Source organism: Papio anubis, chromosome 1 (genome assembly GCF_008728515.1).
Source record: "Papio anubis isolate 15944 chromosome 1, Panubis1.0, whole genome shotgun sequence".
NCBI lineage: Eukaryota > Metazoa > Chordata > Mammalia > Primates > Cercopithecidae > Papio > Papio anubis.
Genome location: NC_044976.1, coordinates 53420806 through 53435889, shown reverse-complemented (window position 1 = coordinate 53435889; position 15084 = coordinate 53420806).

Below are 15084 nucleotides of genomic sequence, written 5' to 3'. Positions count from 1 at the left end.
GTGACCCTCTCTAAACAAGCATGCTCAGAATTTCCCTGGCCTCAGCTGGGCGACTCAGGAGAAAATTGGTTATCAGCTTCTGCCTCAAGGGGCTAGAGAACATTTGTACCCACTTATTACATGTCACCAACCACATACTCTTCCCATTTCGTTGTCACCTCAGCTAAGTCATGGAGGGTCAGAGAGAAGTGCATTGCCCAGGGCTCACACTAATAAGTGGGGATTGGGGAGAGAAGGTACTGAAATCCATGTCAGTCTGAATCTCCCAGACCCGTATGCACTTCTCCAATTTTTGCCACGTTGTCCCCTTTGTTACAGCCTGTGTTGCTGCTCCCGCCTCTCACTGGCCTCTCTGCCCCCAAGCTGACTGCCCTTCATGAGACACCAGCTTGAGCTTCCAAACCAGTATCCCCATCAGTCCCTCACCTGCCAAACCTTTCAATGGCTCCCCCATTGCCCTTAGAATAATGACCCCAGCTCCAAGCATCCACAGTCTTGTAACCAAGTCTCTGACCACCTCCCAGCTTCACTTCCTGTGCTCCCTACCATGTCATGCCTGAACTCACTGTTCACTGTGTCCCAGAGACAATGCCACACCTTGGTCACAAAGGTCCTTTCCTCACCTGGTGAGCTCATGCACTTCCCTTAAAACTCAGGTTACAGGTCACCTTGTGTAGGTGACTTCTCAGTGTCCCATAGTAGTATAATCTGGTCTCTCTTCTAGGCTTCCAAAGGGCTTTACAGGTCCATCCATCCTAGCCCTGAGCACACTGACAAAAATAAAACTGCATACCTGCCTTCTTCTTCTTCTTCTTTTTCTTTTTTTTTTTTTTTTTCAGTGAAAAGAAATTGCTGGACATTGCAGAAAAATTAGAAAACATCAGTTAAGTTAAAAGAAATCAGGTCAGGCACAGTGGCTCAGGCCTGTAGTCCCAGCATTCTGGGAGGCTGGGGCCGGAGAATTCCTTGAACCCAGGTGGCAGAGGTTGCAGTGAGCTGAGATCATGCCACTGCACTTCAGCCTGGGTGACAAAGACCCTGTCTCAAAAAGCGTCTAGTAGCAACCTACAATGCACAGGACAGGACAGCACCCACAACAAAGAATTTTCCAGGCCGGGCGCGGTGGCTCAAGCCTGTAATCCCAGCACTTTGGGAGGCCGAGACGGGCGGATCACGAGGTCAGGAGATCGAGACCATCCTGGCTAACACGGTGAAACCCCGTCTCTACTAAAAAATACAAAAAAACTAGCCGGGCGAGGTGGCGGGCGCCTGTAGTCCCAGCTACTCGGGAGGCTGAGGCAGGAGAATGGCGTGAACCCGGGAGGCGGAGCTTGCAGTGAGCTGAGATCCGGCCACCACACTCCAGCCTGGGTGACAGAGCAAGACTCCGTCTCAAAAAAAAAAAAAAAAAAAAAGAATTTTCCAGTACCAGATGTTAAGCACCGGGGTTGAGAATCCCTGGTTTAGACTGCCTTAGTTAGGTTTTAGAGACTGGCTTGTTCAAAGGTTTGCAGACTGTGTTCTACAGAGACTCTGGGGCTCCTGGGAGTGAGTGGAATGAGAGGGAGTGGACAGGGACCCCAGCCACATTCCCCGCCAGTCAGAGCAGGTGCCCTTTAGGTCAGCTTTTGAAGCTAGAGTTCTGTATTAGCTTTGCTTTGGAAAAATCCCTGGGGTTAGGGAGGTGCATAGAGAAAAGATTTGAATGCTGTTACCCTGCTTTGATTTATAGGCCCAGAAAAGGAAAGTGAGTTGCCTGAAGTCACATAGCAAATCTGAAGTACAACAGGGACCTAGACACAGAGTCTTGCTGTCCAGCGCCCTTTGTACCACCCCTTAGCCCTACTGATAATTACTGACGCCCTGGGCTAGGAGTCAGGCACCTGGGAAGTGCTGGCAAACTGTGGCCCATAGACCAGACCTGGCTCACTGCCCATTTTTATACGGCCTGCCAACTAAGAATAATGGTTTTCACATCTTTTTAATGGTTGAAGAAAATAGAGTATTTCATGGCTGGGCATGATGGCTCACGACTGTAATCCCAGCACTCTGGGAAGCCGAGGAGGATGGATCACTTAAGGTCAGGAGTTCGTGACCATCCTGGTCAATATGGTGAAACCCCGTCTCTACTAAAAATACAAAAATTAGCCGAGTGTGGTGGCAGGCACCTGCAATCCCAGCTACTCGGGGGCTGAGGTAGGAGAATCACTTGAACCCGGGAGGTTGAGGTTGCAGTGGCCAAGATCACGCCACTGCCCTCCAGCCTGGGCAACAGAGCGATACTCTGTCTCAAAAATAAAGAAATAAATAAATCAATCAGAATATTTCATTATATGCAGAATTTTATGAAATTCAAAATGTAGCATTTAAAAAGTTTTATTGGAACACAGTCGTGCTCATTCTTTACATATTGCTTTTGTGCTACAATGTTAGAATGAAATAGTATTGACAGAAACTGTATAGCCCCCAAAGCCTGAATATTTGCTATCTAAACCTTTACAAAACAGTTTGCTGGCCCGTGCCCTAGGCTGTAGCTCAGCCTGTCACTCATGTGCTATGCAATCTTGGCCAAACATCCACACCTCCCTGGGCCTCATCGCTTACAAAATAGGAGTAAAACTTCTCTCCAGAGATGGGTGCCTCATTAGTTTTCCATTGCTACACAACAAATTATTATAAACTTAGCAGTTTAAAATAACATCTATTTATTATCTCATATTTCTGGAGGTTAGAAGTCCAGCTGGAGTCAACTGGGTTCTCTGCGTAGGGTTTGTCAAAGTCAAAGGCAAAGTGTTGGCTGGGCTGGCCTCTTGTCTGGAGGCTTAGGGGAAGAATCTGCTTCCAAGGTAATCCAGGTTGTTGGCAGAATCCAGGTCCTTGTCATAGGACTGAGGTCCTCATTTTCTTTCCAGCTATCAGCCAGGGGGCCAATCTCTGCTCCTAGTGGCTGCCCCCTGGCCCCCTCCAACCCAGCAAGGGAAAACCTCCCTCAAGCCAAGTCTGCCTCATGCCTTGAACCTGTCTGACTGCCTTTTCTACCACTAGCCAAAGAAAACGCTCTGCTTTTAAAGGGCTCCCACGATTAGATTAGACCCACCCATCTCCTACCTTAAGGTCTGCTGATTAGTAACCTTAATTTCATCTACGGAATTCCTCTTGCCCTGTCATGTAATCAAAACATTAACATCAGAGGGCAAAGGCTATGAGAGCCATCTCAGAATTTTGCTTTCTGCAGGTGCTGTGGCAAGGAAGACAGAACATGTATGTTGTGAACACTCATTAGAGGATCACACTTGCTGTGCCAGGTACCACGGCGCTGGATGGAGAAAGCAGGACACATGGACAGATGGTGTGTTGACAAAGAATTTGAAAGCAACCCAGGTGGTGACAAGAGCTTGTCTCTGAATGCCCCTTTTGGGGGTCACTAAAAATGCCCCAGGGTTTTTAGTTGGACCAACAAGGAGACTTCAAAGAGATGACATCTGAGCTGGGTTGTGATATACGTAGGATGTCAACAGGCAGAGAAAGGGCAGAGACTGGGAGTTAGGAAAGAACATCTGCTCAAGGCACAACACTGATTACCAAAGTTTCTATCATCCTTATGTTGGCAGTGGACATAATTTTAACCTTTTGTATAAGCCAGACTGTGAAGGATTATTAGCAGAATAAAAGCATTTATTGGGCCAGGTGCAGTGGCTCATGCCTATAATCCCAGCACTTTGGGAAGCTGAGGCAGGCGGATCACCTGAGGTTGGGAGTTAGAGACCAGCCTGACCAACATGGAGAAACCCTGTCTCTACTAAAAATACAAAATTAGCAGAGTATGGTGGCGCATGTCTGTAATCCCAGCTACTCAGGAAGCTGAGGCAGGAGAATTGCTTGAACTCGGGAGGCGGAGGTTGTGGCGAGCCGAGATCGCGCCATTGCACTCCAGCCTGGGCAACAAGAGCAAAACTCTGTCTCCAAAAAAAAAAGAAAAAAAGCATCTATTGAATATGTGCCAAGTGCCAGACACTAGGCTGAATGCATTGTATTCTTAGCTCATTTAATCCTCAAAGAGCCCTACATGGTAAGATTTTTTTCTTTTTACAACTTCAAGATATATAATTTGTATACTGTAAAATAAAGTGTACAATTCAGTGGCTTTCAGTAAATTCACAGAGTTGTGCATCCATCATAGTCAATTGTAGAACATTTCCATCACCCTGAAAAGAAATCTCACACCTCTTAACTATCACACCCTAATTCCTCATTTCCCCCAGCCCAAGGCAACCACTCATCTACTTTCAGTCCTATGAATTTGCCTATTCTAAACATTTCACATAAATGGAAACATACAGTATGTAGTCTGGCTTCGTTCATGTAGCATAATGTTTTCAAGGTTCATCCCTGTTTTAGCATGTATCAGTTCTTCATTCCTTTTTATTGCTGAGTAATATTCCATTGTGTGACATAAAACATTTTGTTTACTTATTGTTTGGTTGCCAGACATTCTAGTTGTTTCTACTTTTTGGCTGTTATGAATACTGCAGCTGTGAACATTCAGGTACAAGTTTTTGGGTGGAAGATAGAAAATACGTTTTTATTTTCCTCGGGTATGTAACTTAGGCACGAACTTTCTGGGTCTTATAGCTAACTCTATATTTAACTGATTCTGGATAAGGTAGGAATTTTTATTTCCACCCAAGGATTGAGGAAACTGAGGCTCAGAGAAATTCAGATAACTACCCAAGATCACAGAACAGAGTGTGCTTAAACTCAGGTCCATCCAACACCAAAGTTCTATACCCTCTTGATTCTATGTACACATAAAATAGCACAGAAGTCTCTTTTACAACCCACCTCTTAAAATATTCATTTAGTGATTGCAGCGACATTTGTTTAATCTGCTGTATCCAAAAAGTTATATTGGCTAGAAGAGGTTTGACACATAGTAAGTGCTCAATAAATACTTGTTTGGCCGGGCGCGGTGGCTCAAGCCTGTAATCCCAGCACTTTGGGAGGCCGAGACGGGTGGATCACGAGGTCAGGAGATCGAGACCATCCTGGCTAACCCCGTGAAACCCCGTCTCTACTAAAAAATAACAAAAAACTAGCCAGGCAATGTGGCGGACGCCTGTAGTCCCAGCTACTCGGGAGGCTGAGGCAGGAGAATGGCGTGAACCCGGGAGGTGGAGCTTGCAGTGAGCTGAGATCCGGCCACTGCACTCCAGCCTGGGCGACAGAGCAAGACTCCGTCTCAAAAAAAAAATAAAATAAAAAATAAATACTTGTTCAATGAAAGAGAGGCTGAGTCGGTGTGGATGATATGAAGGTGAGTGACTAAAGTTGTGGGAAATCCTCCAAGATTCCTGTTGGGTCCAGAGTTACATCAGACTTGGTGCCAAGATGATTTTTCAGGCTCTTGGAGCTGGCTCCGGCCACCCTGCAAGGGACACGCTCTTCCCTTGAAGCCAACCTTGAAAGGCCCTGCTGGTTCCTGGAATTCTGTGCCTGGGAGACAGCCTATTCATGGAAAGAAGTAGCTGCGTCCTCTGAGTTCATGCTCTAAAAAAGGAAATGACAATCTGTGGGTAAGAAATGGATTAGAAACCTCAAGGCTTCGGCTTCTTTGGAATACATTTTTTGCCCAAGTGTATCAGCCAGGGCTATTCTGGGGCTGCTGTTCTGGGAGGGCAGCCCTGGAGCTTGGGGAAACTGCACGCCAGTGGGAGGAGGAAATCTTGTCTGGGAACCAAGACGAAGAGTTAAGAGCCGGGAGGGTCTGTGGATGGGGAGGACTGGTGACGGCCTGGACTCCAAGAGTGACCTCAGGGATTCAGGCAGACCCATGAAAGGGCTCAGATTCTGGGAAAGAGCCAGCCGCTCCCTCTGTTGATAGAGATTCTAAAAAAAACAGCAAGCGCAGCTGTCAATGTTGCAAAATCTCATTGTGCCGAAATTGGATGGGTGGGAAGACAGTTGGACAGGAGGGGCTGGTTCGGGTCCTGACTGTGACTTGTGGCTTTAGCCAAGTCCTTGCACCCTCCCAGACTCAGTTTCCCTATCTGTAAAAAGTTGGGCGTCCTTTCAAGTTCTGAGACTCTATGCTGGGGCTTAGCTCTCTTTCCGCCTCTCCTCTGTCCTCTTATTTTGAATTGAACTCACTAATCCACAAGCTTCCGTTCAAATTGAATAGAAATCCTGGACTTTATTGAGTTAGCATCTGGAGGCTCTTCTGGAATCACCTGCCTGCTACCCCAGGATTTCTGAAGAACCCTGTTTCCTGCCTCAACCCCTGCCCCATGCACCAATCCCCCTCTCCCCACACAGCCCCATTCACCCAAGAGCTGATGTCCCTCAAGAACCTCCTACTCAGCCCATTCAGACCAAATCACCCTTTCTCTCTCAGCCTTCTCCAGGCTCAGAGAGGCACCTCTATCTGTCCCTCCACCCACCCAACCCAGAACACCAGGAGGAGCAAAACGAGACCCTGGTAAAAATGCAATCTCTTGCTCCCCTTTCTGGGCCGGGCTTCTCAACAGCTGAGTGACAGGTTGGGCTTGATGGTGTCTGAGTATGGTGACAAGCCTGAATGCCGATTTACTCCTGACTTTGCCATTAGCCTGCAGAGTGACCCTGGCCAAGTAAGTCATTGCTCTCTGTGGCCTCAGTTTCCCTATCAGTAATTGAAATGGACCAGATGAGTGGAAAGGCACTGGCATTGGGGGCAGGAAATCCAGCCTCACCTAATGACCAGTTCATCATGCAGCCCTGGGACAGTCCCTTCCCAGGTGGGCCACAGTTTTCCCTTCTGTCAGTTGGGGAGGGTTGGCCTGCCTGCCCTCCAAGGTCCCCCTACCCCTGCCTCTGACATTTTGGGACTCTGGCACTAGGTTCCTTAGGTCATTTAACTAACAGTTCCAGGATGTGTTTATCTCCTCTCAATCACTGTAGAAGCTTCCAGATTGTTCTTTGGAACATTTGGAGGTCCCTTAACCACTGTGGCTTCCCAGGCAGCTGGAGAAAACTTGGCCTGCAGGAGCTTATATTCCATTATTTTAAATAGAAAAATTAATATTGTATTCACAGCCCATCTAAAAAGCCCAGCCAATTTGTCCGAATAGCAGTAAAACATCCGTAAACATCTATTTAACAAACTACTAACGATTTCTACATAACATGAAGCCTTATAATCTCTATATAATACAAAGTATTGACCTCATTTGGTGTTATTGATACATAATGATACTGTACAGTAGTAGATGCATGTTACATTTTCTTTCGATGAACATGTACTATAATGTAAATTACACTGAAATGGTATATTAAACATGTGCTGACTACAAGTGCCACTTAGCATAACAAAATACATAAATAAGCCAATTTGAAAATCACACTAATCAACAGAATAGTTTCCTCAGTGAGGTACAGGCGCAAGAGGAGGAGGTGGTGGCTGTAAGTGGTAGGTGATATGCCTGAGGTTGGTCTGTGTCCACATCCCAGGAACTGGGGATACCCTTTCTTTTTGACATTTAAGATTCGGGAAGCAAATGACTCTGACTAATTATCTGAAGCCATAGATGAAAAATTGGGTTAAAAAAAAATCCAAGTGCACATCTGTTTGCTTTTCCTTTGCTTCCTTTGGGACCACGCTCTAGTCATTGCATTTTTTGCATACGACTAATCTGCTTGTGTTAAGAGCACACTCTCTTGTCATCATAGCTTGCCTGCCTGATGCAGGCATGGGTGATGGGCACGTGCATAACCAGCCTCATTCTGTGCACATGCCCCTGCCCTCAGTACTCTTCATCACTTCTGCATTTTCTGTTAATGAAGAGTGTTTCTAGGCCACCTAAGCTCACTCACTTTCTTCCCTGGTTTTACATTTTCCTAGAAGATATTTTCACTTATAATGTGGGGAAGATGCCAGCAAATGATGCCCAACACATTTGGACAATGCAATAAAGGGAGAAAGAGCTGAGACCAGACTGCGGTGCACACTACATAACGCTTGCCATAGCTCAGTCACAACATACATGTTCTCACTGGCACACAAGTCGACCAGTCAGGCAGGTGTTCAATCAGGGCAGTGAATTACAGGTAATAACTTTGCAAGTCATCATCATGAGTATTCAGACAAAGAGAGTTCAAATATCAAGGAGTACCTGAATTTGACTGGTTATTTGTAATCCCCACAACTACTGTTATTCCTGCTTCACAGATGGGGAAACTGAGACTCAGAGGGCTGAATTAACCAGAGTGGAAACAAGATCTGTCATACACTGTGTCCCCGTTCTTTCCGCCTCACAGCATGGCCCTGCACACATTGGGCTCTGCTTCTCCCCGACCCTATCCCCACTGGTCTAGATGGGGATTTTCTGTTACCCCCAATCTCTCCTTTGGCTCTCTTTTTCTCCCCTTACTAATCCCATGTCCCCCACCAGTCCCCTTTCTCTTCCTACCAAGAACAGATCATTAACACCTCCTTAGTCACATGCTACTTCGCCCTTAAAAAAGAAAAGGTATACCAGTTGGGTGTGGTGGCTCATGCCTGTAATCCCAGCACTTTGGGAGGCCAAGGTGGGTGGATCACCTGAGGTCAGGAGTTCAAGACCAGCCTGAGCAACATAACGAAACCCCGTCTCTACTAGAAGTAAAAAATTAGCCGGGCGTGGTGGCGGGCACCTATAATCCCAGCTACTCAGGAGGGTGAGGCAAGAGAATTGCTTGAAACGGCAGAGGGGCAGAGGTTGCAGTGAGCCGAGATCACACCACTTCACTCCAGCCTAGGCAAAGAGTGAAATTCTGTCTCAACAAAAAAATAAAAGAAAAAAAGGAAAAAAGGAAAAGGTATAAAGAAGGAATACGTAGCCAAGTGAATCCTGGCTTCCTCTTCTCCAGTGCCTGCAAATGAGGTCACTGCTCCCTCAACCACCAAAATAAATATACAGCCATATAGCCTGCCCCCCCGCCCTCACAGGGCTCTGGGTAGAGTTCTGTGACCCCCTCCTTTGGTGACCGGGTGTCCACTGACAGTGCTGGATTGGGCAGAACATACAATGGCCCTTGCTACATTGCCCTGGACAACCTCACTCACTGCTGTGACTTCAGTTACTACTTCTCAGCTGATAAATTTTCATATCCAGCCCAGAGCCTCCTCCTAAACTTCAAACCCATTATCCTGGATTTCCAGCATCATATGGTGTAACCTGATCACCCTCCTACGGTTTCAGCACTCATCCTTGCTCCTTCCCCTCTTTCAGGCTCCATATCTAATCAATAACTATGTCTGCTGATTTTGCTCTGGAAATATGTTTTCTATCCATTCATTGGCTCTCCATACCAAGACAGCCATCTCTCTTCCAGGTCTCTCATCTCCCCGCAACACCACTGCAATAACTTCCCTCTGGTCCCTGGCCTCCTCACTCCAGTTAATTCCCCTCATGGCAGCTACCCTGATCATGCCGCCTCCTTTGCTTAGGATTCTTTAATTTGCCAGAAAACAAATCTGATTAAAGTTAGGCAAGAACTGATTTAATATTAGGACATAGGACTACCTCAGGTCACCATGAAAAGAGCAGGGATGAAAGCCAGGTTACATTGACTCAATACCACCAGAATTCTCACCTGAAGTTTTGTGTTTTTACTTTTCCTGGTATATTGGTTTCACTCTCTCCTACTTCATACCAATTGTCTCCTAGTTCATACTGTCACTTCCAATACCAGCTACCACCTTTCATTCTAGGTTTTAAAACTTCTGGGGACAATCACTTGAATGAGGTGCCCACCCCGGGACCAATAAACTGTGACCAGGCAGCGGGGCCATGTAGCAAAGAAATGACAATGGGGGCCCATCCCTGCATATCAGGGCCTTCCTAGAGATGCGGGAAACTGACCAAGGCAGGCAGTCATCCAGACTGATGAAGTCTACCACAAACGACTCCTCATTCGTTTTAGTGCCGTCATCTTATTTTCTTAGTGGGGATTACATTGCCCCTTTGAGAATTTGATAAAAAGCATAGACTTTATTCCTGGAAAATAAGCATTCCAAAAGATTTTGCATAAATTACAGGAGATGTTTGGACTGTCTAAAGCCCAATCTACGGTCCTCAAATGAAGAGCTCCTGCTTTGGAATCAACGTCTTTGCCTGGCTTCCAAGGCCCAGCATGCTCTGCGCCCATCACTCTGCATTGGTCCCTTGTCCTGAGCACCTATTCTCTAGCCATGCCTGACTCCACATGTGGAAAGGGTTGCTCCACATTTTTGCTTGTGTTCCACTGCACCACACACATTGAATTCATCCTGCAAAACTCTGTTCATGAATCAGCTCCTCCAGGAAATGTCCCTGATTCCAGCTGAATTTCTAGATTCAAATTGCCTCCCATACCCACAAACGCCATTACAAATCATTCCTAGTAAGGTTTGAAAGTGTTCAGGAAACTGTCTAGGTAGTCATAGAAGCATAAAGCACACACATTGATGAAAAGCAATTGTTGGCCATCTCCCAATATATATTATTATAGTCCAGCAAAGTGGGCCAAATTCAGGCTGTTTTTGTATAGCTGGTGAACTAAGAATAGTTTTTATATTTTTGAATCATTGACAAAAAAATCAAAAGAATAATATTTTATGACATATAAAAATTATGTGAAATTCAGAAGCCAGTGTCCAAAAATAGCTTTATTGAACACAGCCACACTTGTTTAAGATTTCCATATTGTCTATGGCTTCCTTAGCACTACAAGGGCAATTTTGAGTCATTACAACAGAGACCATACGGCCCACAAAGCCTAAAATATTTACCATCTGAACTTTTACAGAAAACTTTTCTGATCTTTATTGTAGATACTCCAAAGAACTACCATATTTCATTGAAAGTAAGATGGCATCAATTGCATTACACCATTAGTTCATGTGCCACCAAGAAAGAAAGGATGCTGCCAATTAGGCCTTAACAATGAACCTCAGTATCAGAGATATTCAAATTTAGGGGGAAGATGCCTCTTTGGAATTGATTCTGTTGTTCTTGAATGCCTATCATGTGCCAGAAAATATGATGGTTATTTCATAATCATTTTCCTAATTAACAATTCCTGGTTATTTGTTACCCAATTAAACGTTTTCCAAGAGGAAAGAACCATTGTGCCTATATCATAGAAGAGGAAACAGACTCCGAGGGGTTAAGTGACATGCCCAAGGCCACGGAGATGAGTCAGAGGTCTGATTCCACAGCCTGACTCTTTCCCACTTAACCAGGCTGCAGTGTCTTTCCAGATTCTCAATCCCTTCCCCAAACTCCGCGTTCCAGCTGTGATCAAGTGGGAGCCTAAGGTTCTCTTGCCCCTGAGCCTGTACAAAAGGTCTTCCCTCCACTGCCATATCCCTTGCCCGCTCTTCTTTCCCATTGCTGCCAAGTCATCCCTTTCCTGAGGAGGCGTTCCCAAATCAGACGAGCACCCCTTTCTTGAGCTCTCCCCAAAAGTATCAGTTTACCTTCCTGTTTCTCCATGACTAGCCTGGGTTCCTCAGAGACGGGAATGTTCTCCCTGCACCGGCACCAGTACCTGGTGCGGCGCCTCAGGCAGAGTGGGAACCCAGCGCTCACTGGCTGTGTGGATCAACGAGCAACAGGTGGAAGCTCACAGCAAGCAGAGAGGGTAAACACTTTTAAATTACACATTGTCCACTTGATCCCTGGTTCTTACAGCCAGCCTCAATCCTCTGCCTCCCACACTTTGCAGACCAGAAGATGGGCACCGAGCACAGCAGTGCTTGAGGCCAGCACTTGGAAAACTCATTTCTCCCTGAGTCGCCTCATTTGGGTGTCATCTCCCCAACACTGTTCTCCTGGTCCCAGGGACAAACTCTGCTCTCTACTTTTTCTATCTCTCATCCACTTGCCCAGCAGCACCTCCTCTCTGGTCAGGCGTGGCCATCGTGACCGCAGGGCTGGTCACCATACCGCTGACTGTTCGAACATTTCCTCTAATTCTCAGCCGTGCTCTCAGAGATCCCCCATTCTCCACTGACCCCCTGATTGGGCTCTGAAGATGGAGGGTCACAGGTATCTCTTGCTCACACCACCAGCCCCTCTTCTTAAATTCCTAGAAAGTTCCCCTCTTCCCCAGAGAAAGGCAGCGTTGTTTATTCTTATGGAAATTTAAGCTTCAAGAGGGGATATAGAAGACTTTAAAAAGTCTATTATCTAATCTTGTAGATTGACCACTTCTTCAGCAGTCCAGTCACATCCTCGCTATGAGGAAGAAGAATCTATCAGTCAGGAATACTTTCAGCTATAATAACAGATAACTCAACTAGCAGTTGTTTAAATCAATATGAATGTATTTTTCTCAAGAACTCTAGAGGGAGGCATTTATTCCAGTTAGCTCAGCAGCTCAACGTTGCTAACAAGAGCTTATGATCTTCCATACTTCTGTTCCTGCCAGCCTTTTCTTTGGCCTTTCATCCTCACGCTGACATGATGGCTGCTACAGCTCCAGACATTCGAGGCAGAACGAAAGGGGAAGAGCTGGCATCAATCTACAGCTGTCCCTTTTATTGAAAAGCAAAAGCCTTCCCAGAAGCCTCCACCCACGGCCCCCCAGCAGACTTCCCCTTATTCTCATTGGTCAGAACTGAGCGACGTGACTACCCCTAGCTGCAAGAGGAAGAGGGTTATCATAACTGACTAAGAATAATGATTCATTAGCTGGGCCGGAGAACACAGATGCCCAAAACAGCCACGGAAGGAAAACAAGTATGCAAATAGGATAGCCAACTGTAGTGGGTACAGTGAAGAGGCTTGCTCATCCCCAGTTTCAACCCCTTCCCAGCATGCAAAGGCTGGAAAGTGAAAAACCGTGTTTTCCAGACTTGCTTGCAGCTAGCGTCACAAATGCAATTTTGGTTTCTCCAATCAGTTGCACATGAACAGGATTTTGGGTCTAGTGAAGAAACCGGCAGGATGAGGACATTTTGTGGGCGAGGGTCCAGCACTGCTTCCTTGCTGTCAAGGGCAGTCTTCCTGATTAGGATAGAAGCAGCAGCTCCCTGGGTGCGCCACCTCTGTGCTGGTATTGAGAGCTGTTTCTAGAAGCTCAGCTAGTGTCTGTGTCTTCGGCCCTCCGAGGGTGTGCACCATCTAAACCCCTTAATGAATCCCTTTTTTCTTTTTTTTTTTTTTGAGACCGAGTTTCGCTTGTTGCCCAGGCTGGAGTACAGTGGCAGGATCTCGACTCACTGCAACCTCCACCTCCCAGGTTCAAGTGATTCTCCTGCCTCAGCCTCCCGAGTAGCTGGCATTACAAGCCACCCACCACCACGCCCAACTAATTCTTGTAATTTTAGTAATTTTAGTAGAGACAGGGTTTCACCATGTTGACCAGGTTTGTCTCGAACTCCTGACCTCAGGTGGCCTCCCAAAGTGCTGGGATTACTGGCATGAGCCACCGCGCCCGGCCAAATCCCTTTTTTCTTAAACACACCACTGAAGTGGACATTATTAGTTCCACTTCACAGATGAGTAAACAGAGGCTCCACTAAAAAAGCTAAATATCTTGTTTCAGGTAACCCTACGAATAGTGGCAAAACTAAAATTTAAACCAGGTCTGTCCAGTGCAAAAACCTATGTTCTCCCCTCCTGTACCCACCCAGCTGTCTTGACAGTCAAGGTGTGGAAAAGGTTTTCCACTCCTGCAAAGGAGTTAAAGGTTTAGTTAGCAATAGAAGACACAGTAGATAACAGCCGTAAAAGGTAAGATTTCAGAGCTGCTATGAGAGCGTTATGGCAGGGCTCCCAAGAGTGTCTTGATCCTGTCCTCTTCTTATCATAGGGTTCTTGCCCAAGGCAGCTATAGACCAGGCACAATGGCTGAATGGGAATTGGTAGCCTACTTTATTAGCATTTGAGTCAGTGCCTAATAACTGCCAAAATGATAAAAGTCTGAGGTAGATCATAAAACTTAGGCTTGAGGGCAAAGCGAGACTTTCTACCTGTCCCCAGTCTTGCAGGGGTCCAGTAGGCTCAGGTGAGTTCTGACCTTTAAGAAATAGTAATTTTGCTTAGTGCTATAACTGGGTTCAGTAAATGTCTCAGGCTCAGACAAAGCCCATCAGTGGCTTATGGGGTTGAAGAGGTGAGCAGAGGCAGGTCTGATCACAAAGGAAGTCAGAGAACACGTCTATCTTACACAAACACTTTCAGAGAATTGAAAAAGAAGGAACATTTTCTAATTCATTTTATGGGGCCAAATCAACCTTAATACCAAAACCTGACAAGGACATTAGATGAGAGGAAAATTATAAGACCATTTCTTTCATGAATATAGATACAAATCCTAAACAAAATATTAGAAAAGTAGATATAGTACGCCATTGCACTTCAGCCTGGGCGACAAGAGCAAGACTTTGTCTCAAAACAACAAAAAAAGAAAATTAGATATAGTAATATATACATAAAAAGAATATTACATTACAGCCAAGTTGGTTTTATTTCCAAAGTACAAGCTTGATCAAGCAACATGGGGTGGGTGTGGTGGCTCATGCCTATAATTTCAGTACTTTGGGAGGCCAAGGCAGGTGAATTGCTTGAGCCAGGAGTTCGAGACCAGCCTGGGCAACATGGAGAGATCCAGTTTCTACAAAAGAGACAAAAATCAGCTGGATGTGGTGGCATGTGTCTGTTGTCCCAGCTACTTGGGAGGCTGAAGTGAGAGAATCACCTGAGCCCAGGAGACTGAGGCTGCAGTGAGCCATGATTATGCCACTACACTCCAGCCTGGGCAACAGAGTGAGACCCTGTCTCAAATAAATAAATAAATAAATAAATAAATAAATAAATAAATAAATAAGCAACAGAAATCAGGGTTTGTCAGCCTCAGCACTATTTTTACCAGTGGAGGTTGTCCAGGTTCTTGGCGTCTTGAACAAAGAATTGGACAAAACACATAAACAAAGTGAAGAAAGAATGAAGAAATTTTATTGAAAATGAAAGTACACTCCACAGTGTGGGAGCGGGGCCCAGTTACAGAATTTTTGGGAGTTTAAATACCCTCTAGAGGATTCCATTGGTTAGTTCGTGTACGCCCTATATAAATGAAGAG